At 41.6% G+C, this 13,305-nt stretch overlaps 1 protein-coding gene and 1 pseudogene across 2 annotated transcripts in view; both read left to right on the top strand.

Annotated features, from left to right (window-relative positions):
- The window catches only part of GLUD1 (glutamate dehydrogenase 1), a 57,530-nt gene that overhangs the window by 43,278 nt on the left and 947 nt on the right, over positions 1-13,305 (top strand). The window lies entirely within an intron of this gene.
- LOC309798776 (large ribosomal subunit protein uL23-like) lies at positions 1,620-2,045 on the top strand (annotated as a pseudogene). The gene has a single exon. The product of its transcript is annotated as a large ribosomal subunit protein uL23-like (transcript).

Here is a 13,305-nt window from a genome sequence, read left to right as displayed (position 1 = left end):
TTGTCGGATGTACAGCAGCATCTCTAACCTCTACCCATTAGAGGTCAGCAGCATCCCTGAGTTGTGACAGTGTATTCAGATTGCCAAACGTCCTGTCAGGGACAAAGTCACTCCCTATTGAGAATTACTGGTGGTGAGAGCCAAATAGTTCTATAAGGCTTACTGTGAACTACAGTATTATACTGGACTCTTAACATCTATGAGGCTAGTATTATCCTTATACCAAAGCCAGACAGAGACATCACAAGAAAAGAAAATTACACACCAATATCCCTTGTTAACATACATATAAAATAGTTAAACAACAAGGTTCTACTCTATAGCACAGGGAACTATATTCAATACCCTATAATACCGATCAGAATAGTCATCATTAAAAAGTCTACAAATAGGGGCTTCCCTGGTGGCGCAGTGGTTGAGAGTCCACCTGCCAACGCAGGGGACACGGGTTCATGCCCCGGTCCGGGAAGATCCCACATGCCGCGGAGCGGCTGGGCCCGTGAGCCATGGCCACTGAGCTTGCGCGTCCAGAGCCTGTGCTCCGCAACGGGAGAGGCCACAACAGTGAGAGGCCCGTGTACCGCAAAAAAAAAAAAGTCTACAAATAATAAATGTTGGAGAGGGTGTGGAGAAAAGGGAACCCTCTTACACTGTTGGTGGGAATGTAAATTGGTGCAGCCATTATGGAAAACAGTATGGAAGTTCCTCAAAACTAGACTTGCCATATGATCCAGCAATCCCACTCCTGGGCATATATCTGGACAAAACTAATTCCAAAAGATACATCCATCCCCATGTTCATAGCAGCACTACTTACAATAGCCAAGACACGGAAACAACCTAAATGTCCATCGACAGATGAATGAATAAAGAAGATGTGGTACATATATACAATGGAATATTACTCAGCCATAAAAAGGAATGAAATAATGCCCTTTGCAGCAACATGGATGAACCTAGAGATGATCATACTAAGCAAAGTAAGAAAGACATATACCATATGATATCACTTATATGTGGAATCTAAAATATGACAAATGAACATATCTACCAAATAGAAACAGAATAGATTTGTGGTTGCCAGAGGGGATAGAGGAGGGAAGGATTGGGACTTTGGCATTAGCAGATGCAAACTAGTGTATACAGGATGGATAAACAAGGTCCTACTGTTTAGCACAGGGAACTATGTTCATTATCCTGTGGTAAACCATAATGGAAAAGAATATATACATGTGTGTGTGTATATATGTATATGTATATGTATAACTACCTCACTTTGCTATACAGCAGAAATTAACATTGTAAATCAACTATACTTCAATGGAAAATTTTTCTAAAAGACCAGTGCAGGAGAAAAAATATATCCTGTAATAAACCATAATGGAAAAGTATACATAACTGAAAAGTATATGTATTGCTGTATACCAGAAAATAACACAGCATTGTAAATCAACTATACTTCAATAAAATAAAATATCCCTTAGTAACACAGACACAAAAATACTAAGAAACCAAGTCCAAGCTCATAAGTATCATACATACATCATGACCAAGAATTTCTCTTAGGAATGCGAGGATGGTTCAACATAAGAAATCAATCTGAAACCCTTTCCACGAAGATGGCAGCAAAGGCGGAGAAGAAAGCCCCTGCCCCTCCCAAAGCCAAAGCAAAAGCAAAGGCTTTGAAGGCCAAGAAAGCAGTGTTGAAAGGCATCCACCGCCACAAACACCGCCATAAAAAAAAGATCTAGCCATCACTCACCTTCCAATGGCCCAAAACACTGCAGCTCATGGGGCAGCCCAAATATCCTCAGAAGAGTGCCCCTAGGAGAAACAAACTTGACCACTATGCCGTCATCAACTTCCCCCCTCACCACTGAGTCAGCCATGAAGAAAATGGAAGACAACACACGTGTACATTGTGGATATCAAGGCCAACAAGCACCAGATTAAACAGGCTGTGAAGAAGCTCTATGACACTGACATGGCTAAGGTCAACACCTTGATCAGGCCTGATGGAGAGAAGAAGGCATATGTTTAACTGGCTCCTGGCTACAATGCTTTGGATGTTGCCAACAAAACTGGGAGTCAGCTGGCTAATTCTAAATACAGAAGTTTTCACTATAAAAAAAATCTAATAAACCCATTAATTGAACAAAGGGGGGAAAAACACAATCACTGTGGAAAAAGCATTTGACAAAATTCAAGACCCTTTCTGAACATAAAGGACATTTATGAAGAACCCACAGCTAACATCATACTCACTGAAAATTAGAAAACTTCCACTGAAGAGGAACAAGATTTCTGCTTTCACTCTGCTATTCTACATTATACTGGAAGTCCTAGCCAGAGTATTTAGGCAAGAAAAAGAAAAGCCATCTGAATTGGAAAGGAAGAGAAACTATTTTGCAGGTAACATGATTCTACATATAGAAAATCCCATAGAACACACACACTCTCTACTGGAACTAATAAATAAATTAAGCAAAGTTGCAGAGTACAAGGCCAACACTCAAAAATAAGTTTTCCTATGCATCAGCAATGCACAATCTGTAAAGGAAACTAAGAAAACAATTCCATTTACAATAGCATACGAAAGAAGAAAATATCTGGGAATAAGTTTAACCAAGGAGTTGAAACCCTTATAAAACTACAAAACACTGTTTAAACAAAAAGAAGACCTCAATAAATGGAAAGACTTGCCATGATTATAGATTGGAAAACTTAATATTGTTAAGTTGGAATTACTTCTCAAAGCAATCTACAGAGTCAAAATTCCAATGGCCTTTTTTGCAAAAAAAAAAAAAAAAAAAAAAATACAAAATCTGGGGCTTCCCTGGTGGCACAGTGGTTGAGAGTCCGCCTGCCGATGCAGGGGACACAGGTTCATGCCCTGGTCCGGGAAGATCCCACATGCCGCGGAGTGGCTGGGCCTGTGAGCCATGGCCACTGAGCCTGCGCATCCGGAGCCTGTGCTCCGCAACGGGAGAGGCCACAACAGTGAGAGGCCCACGTACCGCAAAAAAAAAAAAAAAAAAAAAAAAAAAAATCTGATTCTGAAATTAATATGAAACTGCAGGGACTTCCCTGGTGGCACAGAGGTTAAGAATCTGCCTGCCAATGGTCCAGGAAGATCCCACATGCCACAGAGCAACTGAGCCTGTGTGCCACAACTACTGAGCCTGTGCTCTAGAGCCCACAAGCCACAACTACTGAGCCCACGTGCCACAACTACTGAAGCCCACGTACCTAGAGCCTGTGCTCCACAACAAGAGAAGCCACTGCAATGAGAAGCACATTCACCACAACGAAGAGTAGCCCCTCCCTGCTTGCTGCAACAAAACTGCAAGTGGCTCCAAATAACCAAAACAAAATTGGAAAAAAAAAAAAAGCAACAACAAAAAAACTTGGAATTCTCACACTTCCATTTCAAAGTGTAATACAAAGCTACAGTAATTTAAACAGTGTGGTACTGACTGACATACAAACATCTGGACCAATGGAATAGAACCGAGAGTCCAGAAACATCTATGGTCCAGAAACATCTATGGTCAATTGATTTTTAACAATGGTGCCAACACCATTTATATTAGTTTCCCAAGGCTGCCTTAAAGTACCACAAATTGGATGACTTAAAACCACAGAACTTTATTGTCTCATAGTTTGGGGGGCTATAAATTGTCAGCAGGGCCATGCTCTCCCTGAAACCTGAAGGGGAGAATTTCTTGCCTTTTCCTAGCTTTTGGTGGTAGCCATCAATCCTTGGCACTCTTTGGCTTGCAGCTGCATTACTCCAATCTCTGCTTCTGTTGTCACATGGCCATCATCCCTCTTATGTGTGTCTCTTAATAGGGACACCAGTTATATTGGATTAAGGGTCCACCTTACTCCAGTATGACCTCATCTTAACTAGTTACATCTGCAATGACCATATTTCCAAATAAGGTCTCTTTTTCAGGTACTGGGGGTTAGGACTTCAACATATCTTTTTTGGGGGAACTCAGTTCAACACATAACACCATCCAATGAGAAAAAGAATAGTCTCTTCAACAAAAGGCATTAGGACAACTGGATATCTACATGCAAAGGAACAAAGTTTGATGTCTTCCTCACTCCATATATAAAAATTAACTCAAAATGGATCAAAGACCTAAGTATAAGAGATAAAATTGTAAAACAATTAAAAGAAACCATATTTGTAAATCTTCATGGCCTTGGATTTGGTAAAAAATTCTTATTTTTTTATTTCAGTTGCATTTTGAGTTCTACAATTTCTACTTCATTCCTTTTTATAATTTCTAATTCTTTATTTGTATTCTCTATTTGATGTTGATCTCATACTTTCAGTTCTTTAGATGTGGTTTCTTTTAGCTCTTTGAACATGTTTAAAATAGCTGAAGTCTCTGTCTAGTAAGTCCACATTCTGAAGTCTTAAGGCACAGTTTCTATCCCTCCCCCACCCCCAAATGGGTCATAATTTCTTTCCTTGCATATCTTTGTTTTGTTTTTGCTGAAAACTGGACATGTTAAATAATATAAAGTGGCAACTCTGGAAATCAGATTCCATACTCCTCCCCCCAGATTTGTTGTTGTTGAGTGTTTAGTGACCTTTCTGAACTAATTCTATAGTCTGTTTTGTTTGTTGTGTGTGGCCACTGAAATTTCTCCTCAGTTAGCTTAGTGGTCAGCTAATGATTGGACAGAGATTTCTTCAAGTACCTAGAACCAGTAAGTCTCCTATCTTTGCCAAGGCTCTGTCTATGCTGGGCCTCACCTTCAACACTCAGCCAGGCAACTCACATCTTGGCCTTGGTTCTCACTTCCTGCTTGCATAAAGCCTCAGGGTTAGAGATGAGAACTTCAGGCCTTCTCAGGTCTTTACTGAGCTACACACATGTGCATGGGCTTCTAGATTCCCAGCAATATGTTAGAATTTTCAAAGCCCCTAAGGACGTTTTATTCCCCAGTTTTTCCTTTTAAGATTTTTGGTTAGCCTACTGCTTGCTCAAACTGTTATTCACCACCTCACCTCATACTCACACCAACTTAAAAAATTACCTCTAAATGCTTTATAGCAAACAGCCCCAGGGAAAAGCCTTTTTGCACTAGGGGAGCTTCCAGTCCATACAAATAAAGACAGCTTTGCAGTGGGGGTCTTCCTAGGAGCCACCAGTCAAGTCAAACAATGACGTTTCTCTGGGAATAAGCCTTTGAAGAAACACCAACTCTGTTCTACTCTTTCCAGTAGCTGCCAAGCTGTTGATTTTCACGGTGATTGTGGGCTGCTGGTGTCCAACCTTGTACTGCTCACCGCAGGACAGGCCAGTAAATTGAGAGACGAGTTGCTGGGGCAAGCAACAGCAACTTCATTTGGAAAGCCAGTAGATCAAGAAGATGGTGGACTCATGCCCCAAGAACCATCTTGCCCAAGTTAGAATTCAGGCTTCTTTAATACTAAAAGGGGAGGGAGTAAGGTCAAACATTTCCGGGTTTCCATTAGCCTCCAGAGGGGATGTGTTAATTTCTTCCTCCCAGCAGTCATTCACAGGTGAGCCTGGTCAGGATGTTCCCTGTGAGCTAAACAAAGGTATTTTAGCTTAATGCTCATTACCTGGGAGGCAGGGTTCCCAGAGATGGGCCGTTATGTATAATTTAAGCTCACAGGCAACATCCCTTCAATAATTAGCTTGTAATATAATGCAAAGTTTCTTAGCTATTACAATTCCCCATTGTCAGTGTCCATTCCAGTCTTGTGGGAAAAGGGATGAAGACTGCTCTGGCTACTTCCAGAGGCTATGAATATTCCTTAGAATCTTTAGTCCTTTTTATCTACAACTATTTGAACCTGATAAAACTGCTTAGCACTTTGTTGCCTAATTTGTAATTGAACTTGGGGTTTTGGTTCCAGTTCCCAATACAAATACCAAATTCCTGTGCTATTTATTTAGACAAAATTAAACAAATTGGTTGACCCTTCTCCAGCTACAATGAAATTCCCATCTACTTCATTTGGATGGGCAGACCTGTTGGAGGCAAACTCACGAACAAAGATTAGAATAGTGCCCAAAGTTTCAACGTAATTGGCAACTGCTGCTGGGGTTTTTTTTTTGTTAAATAAATTTATTTATTTTTGGCCGTGTTGGGTCTTCATTGCTGCACGCAAGCTTTCTCTAGTTGTGGCGAACGGGAGCTACTCTTCATCGTGGTGTGCGGACTTCTCACTGTGGTGGCTTCTCTTGTTGCAGAGCACAGGCTCTAGTCGCCTGGGCTTCAGTAGTTGTGGCACGCAGGCTCAGTAGTTGTGGCTCACGGGCTCTAGAGCACAGGCTAAGTAGTTGTGGCACACGGGCTTAGTTGCTCCGCGGCATGTGGGATCTTCCCAGACCAGGGCTCGAACCCGTGCCCCCTGCATTGGCAGGCGGATTCTTAACCACTGTGCTACCAGGGAAGCCCAACTGCTGGGTCTTTTAGAGCATTTATAGATTCTCTCGCCTAGGCAGACATCTGGAATGGCCTACCATACAATATTTCAAAGAGGCTTAATTTTTTAAATTAATTAATTAGTTTGTTTGGTTGCACTGGGTCTTAGTTGCAGCTCACCGGCTCCTTAGTTGTGGCAAGCAAACTCTTTAGTTGTGGCACACATACGGGATCTAGTTCCCTGACCAGGGATCAAACCCGGGCCCCCTGCATTGGGAACGCCACAAGGGAAGTCCCCCAAAGGGGCTTAATTTAAGCCTGCTTCTGGAAGCCATTGACCCGTAGCAGGGCAACTGGCAAGGCCCTATCCCAAGTTAAGTTGGTATTCATTTTCTCAGTTTTTCCTGTTGATTGTGGTCTCCGGGATGAATGCAGTTCCAATGCCTTAATCCAAGGCCTTAATCAGGGGATAATTTCCTTAAGGAGGGCTTTAACCAATAACAAGATACTGATTTTAAAGACTAATAACTTAAAACTGCCACACACAAAACAAATGGTCCACAAAACATTTTCCTTTCCTGATGAAGGTTTTACGATGCATTGTTATCATTAACCAGTCTTTTACTATTAACCTTAAATGGCCAGTTGAGACAAACAGTTTTTCGAGACCCTTCTTCCACCACTGATTAAAACTGCGGTGGCCGGGATTGGGGATAATATTCATTTCACCTTCTAAGCTTTCTGTGCAGACTTGGTGACCTTGCGAGCTCCAGCTGCCTCCTTGTCCACTGCTTTGATGACACCCACAGCAACCATCTTTCTCATGTCACAATCAGCAAAACGGCCCAGAGTAGGCTAGTCAGAGAAGCTCTCAACATACGTGGGCTTGCCAAGAACCATATCAATGATGGCAGCCTCACCAGATTTCGAGAATTTGGGGCCATCTTCCAGCTTTTTTCCCAGAACGATGATCCATCTTTTCCTTCAGCTTAGCAAACTTGCAAGCAACGTGAGCTGTGCAGCAATCCAGCACAGGTGCATATCCAGCACCGATTTGGCCCGGGAGGTTCAAGATTATTACTTGAACAGGAAAGCCAGCTGCTTCCATTGATGGGTCACAGTCACCAGCCACTACGCACATCTCTGACAGACATGTTCTCGACATTGAAGCCCACATTGTCCCTAGGAAGGGCTTTACTCAAAGCTTCATGGTGCATTTCAGCAGATTTTACTTCACTGTAACATTGAGTGGAGCAAAGGTGACCACCATGCCAGGTATGAGAACACCAGTCTCCACTCCACCCACAGGGACAGTACCAATACTTCCAATTTTGTAGACGTCCTGGAGGGGCACACACAAGGAATACACCGGCTGGTATTCTGGCAAGTCAATCTGTGGGAGAAGTGATCCTCTTGCCTCAGAGGATATATTTTTAGACTAGGTGTCCCAGTGACCCCTTTTAATGGTATTTGTATTGGCGATGTGTTTTTGGCCTTCTCTGGGGTGCGGTTAGCACACACTTCTGGTCTCACCTTTCAGAGACCTGCGGGGAAAGAGCTCTGTCTCCTTTCCTGGGGCTTTCATGAGCGCCATCTGTAGGCTTAATGTGTGTTCTGGTGGGACTCTGATGTCAAGCTGTTCTAGTGAGAAACTTCAGGGTGAGGTCTACGAGAAGGTTAATCAACTCATTCCCCACTGTCAATTTTACCCGAGGCTCCGGTGAGGAATCAGGCGCCTCAAGTCCAAGGGAGCCCCTGGACTGTTCATTCACCAGAGTGTTTCTCTCTTTCTACCACATGAGAGAGGCTCTCATCTTTTGTTTTTCTGCTTATGTTTTAGCCTAGGGCCACCTGTTTTCCTTCCCCAGTGGTGACTTACTACCAAAAAAGTGGTGTTTTGTTCTGCGTCTTCTTTCTTCTGTTGTTGTTCCTATTGAACACTTTAAAAGCAACATCTACCAATTGAGAAGGGTTCATTCCAAATGCACCATCTAATCTTTGCAACTCTCTCCCGATATCTGAGGCACTTTGCCCTCACCAAGAGGTCAAATTTACCATTCTAATATTTTCAAGGGCCTTGGGATCTGCATTAGTATGACATCTGTACACCTGATAAATCCTTTCCAAAAATTCAGAGAGATCTTCATTTGTTTTGCTGAATTTCTTGAAAATCTTTTGCTTTGGTTCTCCTTTTCAAAGCCCTGCCTAGATACACCAATAACTAGTTCTCTAATAAGGGCATTCTTCCCTCACTGCAGTCCCAATCTGGTTCAGCTGAGGGTGCTGCCAAGTGGACTTCAGGTGTAGAGGATCCTCCCTATTAAGGAGGGTTGCAATCTTTCCAATTAAACAAGCCTGAGAAACCCAGAGGGCAGATCATTTGCATTTAGGTTACCTATGAGGCAATGGGGGAAGGGAAATTGCCATCCCCTGGGAGTGGCTCCTGGCCCAAATTGGGTGCCCTGTCGGTTCTTAGATGGTGATACCAGACCAAGTACCTAAGCCCCAAAACCTAACACATGATTTTGTAATTGACCCCTAGAAGGAAGGGAAGTCCTGAGCCCCAGTGCCAGGAATTGGGGCTGGATAGGAATGGAAGGTGCTGGAGGGGTTGGATATATTGGCCAGGCTGGGACAGCTAGCTCAGCCGCAGGAGTTAGGGTTTGAAGCAACATATCCTCACTCTCATTCCCTTCTTTTTATTTTCCCTGATGTAACAGCATAAATGCTTACACATAAAGGATTTCATCATTCTTCCCCACTTCTTCACACAATAGCTATAGAGTCATTCACAAGCCACTGTAAAACCATAAATAGCAACTGACTGTCTCTAACCATTAAAGGGATGCCTTTATGCTTTGGCATCAACCAACTGGGATTACAATGCAACTGAAAAGAAACTTGGTTACTGCTGTGACACACAACAATTTATGATAATTACTAAAATTATGACTGATACCATTTACCAGGATATACCAGAATTTTAGGAGTTCCATATAATTTCTAGAATGTGTATATTAACAACTTTTACCCATATGATACAATCTAAGAAGTTTCATCATCACTTATTTGACAATGCTTCCCACATAATTTAACATACCAAATAAGCCTTATTCATTTAATATTCCTCTCTCTGAGATAGAGAAAACAAATAATTTGAAGTGTTCCAGGGATGCTTGGGAAAACCTCAAAGTCAGCTAGAGGTCAGATGAACTTCATTTAGAATTTGATCTTTGGGAAGTTCATCAAAAATATCAAAAAGTTTTAACCAGTGATAAAAGATCTCAACGGCAAATACAGATCACTTAAAGAAACAATTACCAAAAGCGGTTCAATATTTTAAGAAAACTTTGTCCTCTTAGAAAACCAAATTCAGGTTTTATACGACTTTACCTTTAAAATTTGTTTTCTTAAATTCAATCTTATCTTAGCCAATCCCTGTCATGCACAAAAAATTCTTTAGTGTTCCTCCTCCAAAAACCTTCCACAATTTTCTGTATCCATATTAATCTGTCCCTCACTTTTTCCATTCAAAAACAGCCAGCTCTAAAACAAAACCACCTTTTTCCCTTTAACAAGATGCGTTTTCATTCCTCATACCTTCTTTGCTGAAAACACACATCCTACATCTTGCATACTGAAATGCTCCCTTTATAATTCTTAACTTTAAAACCTTAATCTCTAGTGAAAAATCAAGAAGTAATTGTAAAACCGTCAAACCAGCATTTCCTGATTGACAAACTTATGCTTTAGTCTTCCTCTTCCAAGAAGGCAAATGTAGGTAAACTTAGACCTGTCCAGCAATTAATGTTCTAATATTTTATCCTATTTGAAATGACAGAGAGTCAATGAATTCTCTTCATTTAACTTAGTTTCAAGTTATGAAAATCTGGAGAAGCTATTTTAGATAGACATTCCCCAAACATAATTATTCCTATAGAGTTTACCTAAAACTCTTACCTCATATACCTCTATTTTATTTAGTTAAAATCTCTGTCATATTATTATCTTCTTGCTGACAAACTCTGTTAACAAGAATAGGTCTTGGGACTTCCCTGGTGGTGCAGTGATTAAGAATCTGCCTGCCAGTGCAGGGGACATGGGTTTGAGCCCTGGTCTGGGAAGATCCCACATGCTGAGGAGCAACTAAGCCCGTGCATCACAACTACTGAGCCTATGCTTTATAGTCTGCGAGCCACAACTACTGAGCCTGTGTGCTGCAACTACTGAAGTCCGTGCACCTAGAGCCTGTGCTCCACAACAAGAGAAGCCACAATGAGAAGCCCATGCACCTCAACAAAGAGTAGCCCCTGCTCACCACAACTAAAGAAAGCCCGTGCGCAGCAACAAAGACCCAATGCAGCCAAAAAATAAATTTATTTAAACAAAAAAAGGAATAGGTCTTAATTGATTTCTCGCAAACTTAGGTACAATAACAGCATTATACTTAATGTTGATGACTCTAAAGACATGTCTGTGGAAACAAACCAACAAGCTTACGCAAACCTTAATACCAGATATTAATTCAATACTGAGTATTTCCTACATCACATGAACCCAGAATTCATTCTAACTAGTTTCTTTTATATTTGAGTATTTACATAAGTGCTTAATTTCCTTTAAGCCAAATAAATAGAGCTCTTTTGCACATTAATGTTGGCAGTGCTACACATCTGTAACATGTACAAACACACAAACACAGGGACCTCACAGTTCCATTCCAACATTTCAGTCATGAATCAAATACAACAATGTAAAACTAATCAGTTACAAAAGAGGTTGGATTCAAATTGGGTTTCTGGCAGATGGGACAAATCAAGATCACCGGTCTAGATGGCTAAATCCTTTTTACTAATATTTATTTTACTTCTATTTCTATTTGTAGCTTTTGGTGATTTTAGGAACCAAGTGCAACCTTTCTCTTCCTGAGGATGCCTCACTCTTAGATAAGAACAGAGTTTTTTGGTTTGGTTTTGTTTTTTCTGTTCCTTTCCTCCATTTAACATCAGTAAAAGTTTTAAATATCACAAAACTGATTTGGCTGTAAATGGAGAAACAGTACCAAATAAAATGAAATTAAAAACCCAAACGACAAACAGAAAATCTTAAATAAACCCTCAAGTTTGGTCTTGGGGTTTTACATATACCAACAACACAGGAGACCATAAACAAAGTACTTACTTAACACAGCAAGGAAAGCAGTACATGGTGCACAGGGTCCCAGGATAGCCCTGCCTAACTCCTTTGTGCAGACCCTAACAGGTACTGTGGCCACACATTGTTATGATAAAGTATCATCTTTCTCTCACCCATGGGTTCATAGCTGTGATCAGATCACTTATCCAAAATGAGCCTCAGAGGACTTAAGGGATAGTTGAAACATTTCCCATTTTTAAAGACAGAAATTCAAGACAAACTGCACACAAACTGCACACACAAATGCTAGCATCCACAGGAGCAAACGAACCGGTTCACAAGTCAGAAAAAGCCCAACAACTCTTTCCTCTCTCCAACAGTGCACCCCACTCAAATACGAAACAAGTTGGCTTATTCTGGAGAAAAGCCCCAAACAAGGAAAACGTTCCCGGCTGTACACACCGGAGCAACTTACCCTACTGTATGGAGCTTGTTGGCTCCCAAACGTCGATTTGTTGCTCCAACTGTCAAGCTCTGGGGAAGCCGGTGCCACTTTGGGGAATTTTGAAGGGAAAGATCCTCAGGACAAGCTGTCCCGGAAGCTGCTAGGGACTTACCCCAAAATTCCCCAACCAGGTCTGGCTAGCCTCAAGTAGCAAGGCTCCTGGCTGGCTGCGCCAAAATTTGTTAAGAGTCCAAGCTCGTGCTGCTCACCACACTACAGGCCAATAAATCAAGAAATGAGTTGCTGGGGCGAGGAATAGTGACTTTATTCAGAAATCCAGCAGACCAAAAAGATGGTGGCCTCACGTCCCAAAGAACCATCTTGCCTGAGTTAAAAATTCAGGCTCCTTTTATACTAATAGGGGAGGGAGTAGCGTCAAACACTTCTGATTTCCATCAGCCCCTGAGGCGATGTGTTAATTTCTTCCTCCCTGCAGTCATACACAGATGGGCCTGGTCAGGATGTTCCCTGTGAGCTAAACAAAGGTATTTTAGCTTAATGCTCATTACCTGGGAGGCAGGGTTCCCTGATATGGGCCGTTATGTATAATTTAAGCTCACAGGCAACATCCCTTTAGTGATTAGCTTGTAATAGAATACAAAGGTTCTTCCCTATTACATTGGTTTTCAAGGCTTACAGTGGAGCTGGAAAGGTGGGGGGAAGAGATGAGAAAAGAATAGGGCAAGTTAAAAACATTACAAAGCTCGCTGTTCTTAAAAAAAGATTGTTTTTAATTTGTTTTATGTAAATACTCCCTGGATTACTGTAAGCCTCTGGTTAATTTCCAGAGTTCTGAAAAAAGTTGATTCTGACCATATTTTTGTCAGTTTTCCCATGATTTTTATGGAGAATTTTTGGAGGTCTTGGAGAAAGTCAGCGATTTTCTTTGACATCGCTCTTGACTGCTTCTTATAACATGCTTAGAGTCTGGGGTTGATGCCATGCCCCTCACTGCACAATACGCACAGTAAGAAGAAAATGAGAGATGCAAGTATCTATTTTAGAACAGCACACTGCAAGGTGAAGTTAAAGGAACGTGGGAGTGCTTCTCCAATTCTCTGAGAAGGAGGTCCGGCTTTTTGGATTTCTGTTTGCTCCTTAACCTCATTCATCATGATGTGTGGTGCTACTTCTGCTACTTCCTGTGACTAGTTCACATGCAACTTACCGTACAAGTTCAACAACCTGAACTGGTCTATACCCCATTCGACAAGAATTCTCCACTGATCACACTCTTGTAGGTC

This window comes from Mesoplodon mirus (assembly GCF_964341445.2).
Source record: "Mesoplodon mirus genome assembly, chromosome: 2".
NCBI lineage: Eukaryota > Metazoa > Chordata > Mammalia > Artiodactyla > Ziphiidae > Mesoplodon > Mesoplodon mirus.
Note: the sequence above shows the minus strand (reverse complement) of the source record. Positions and strands in the feature narration are given on the sequence as shown.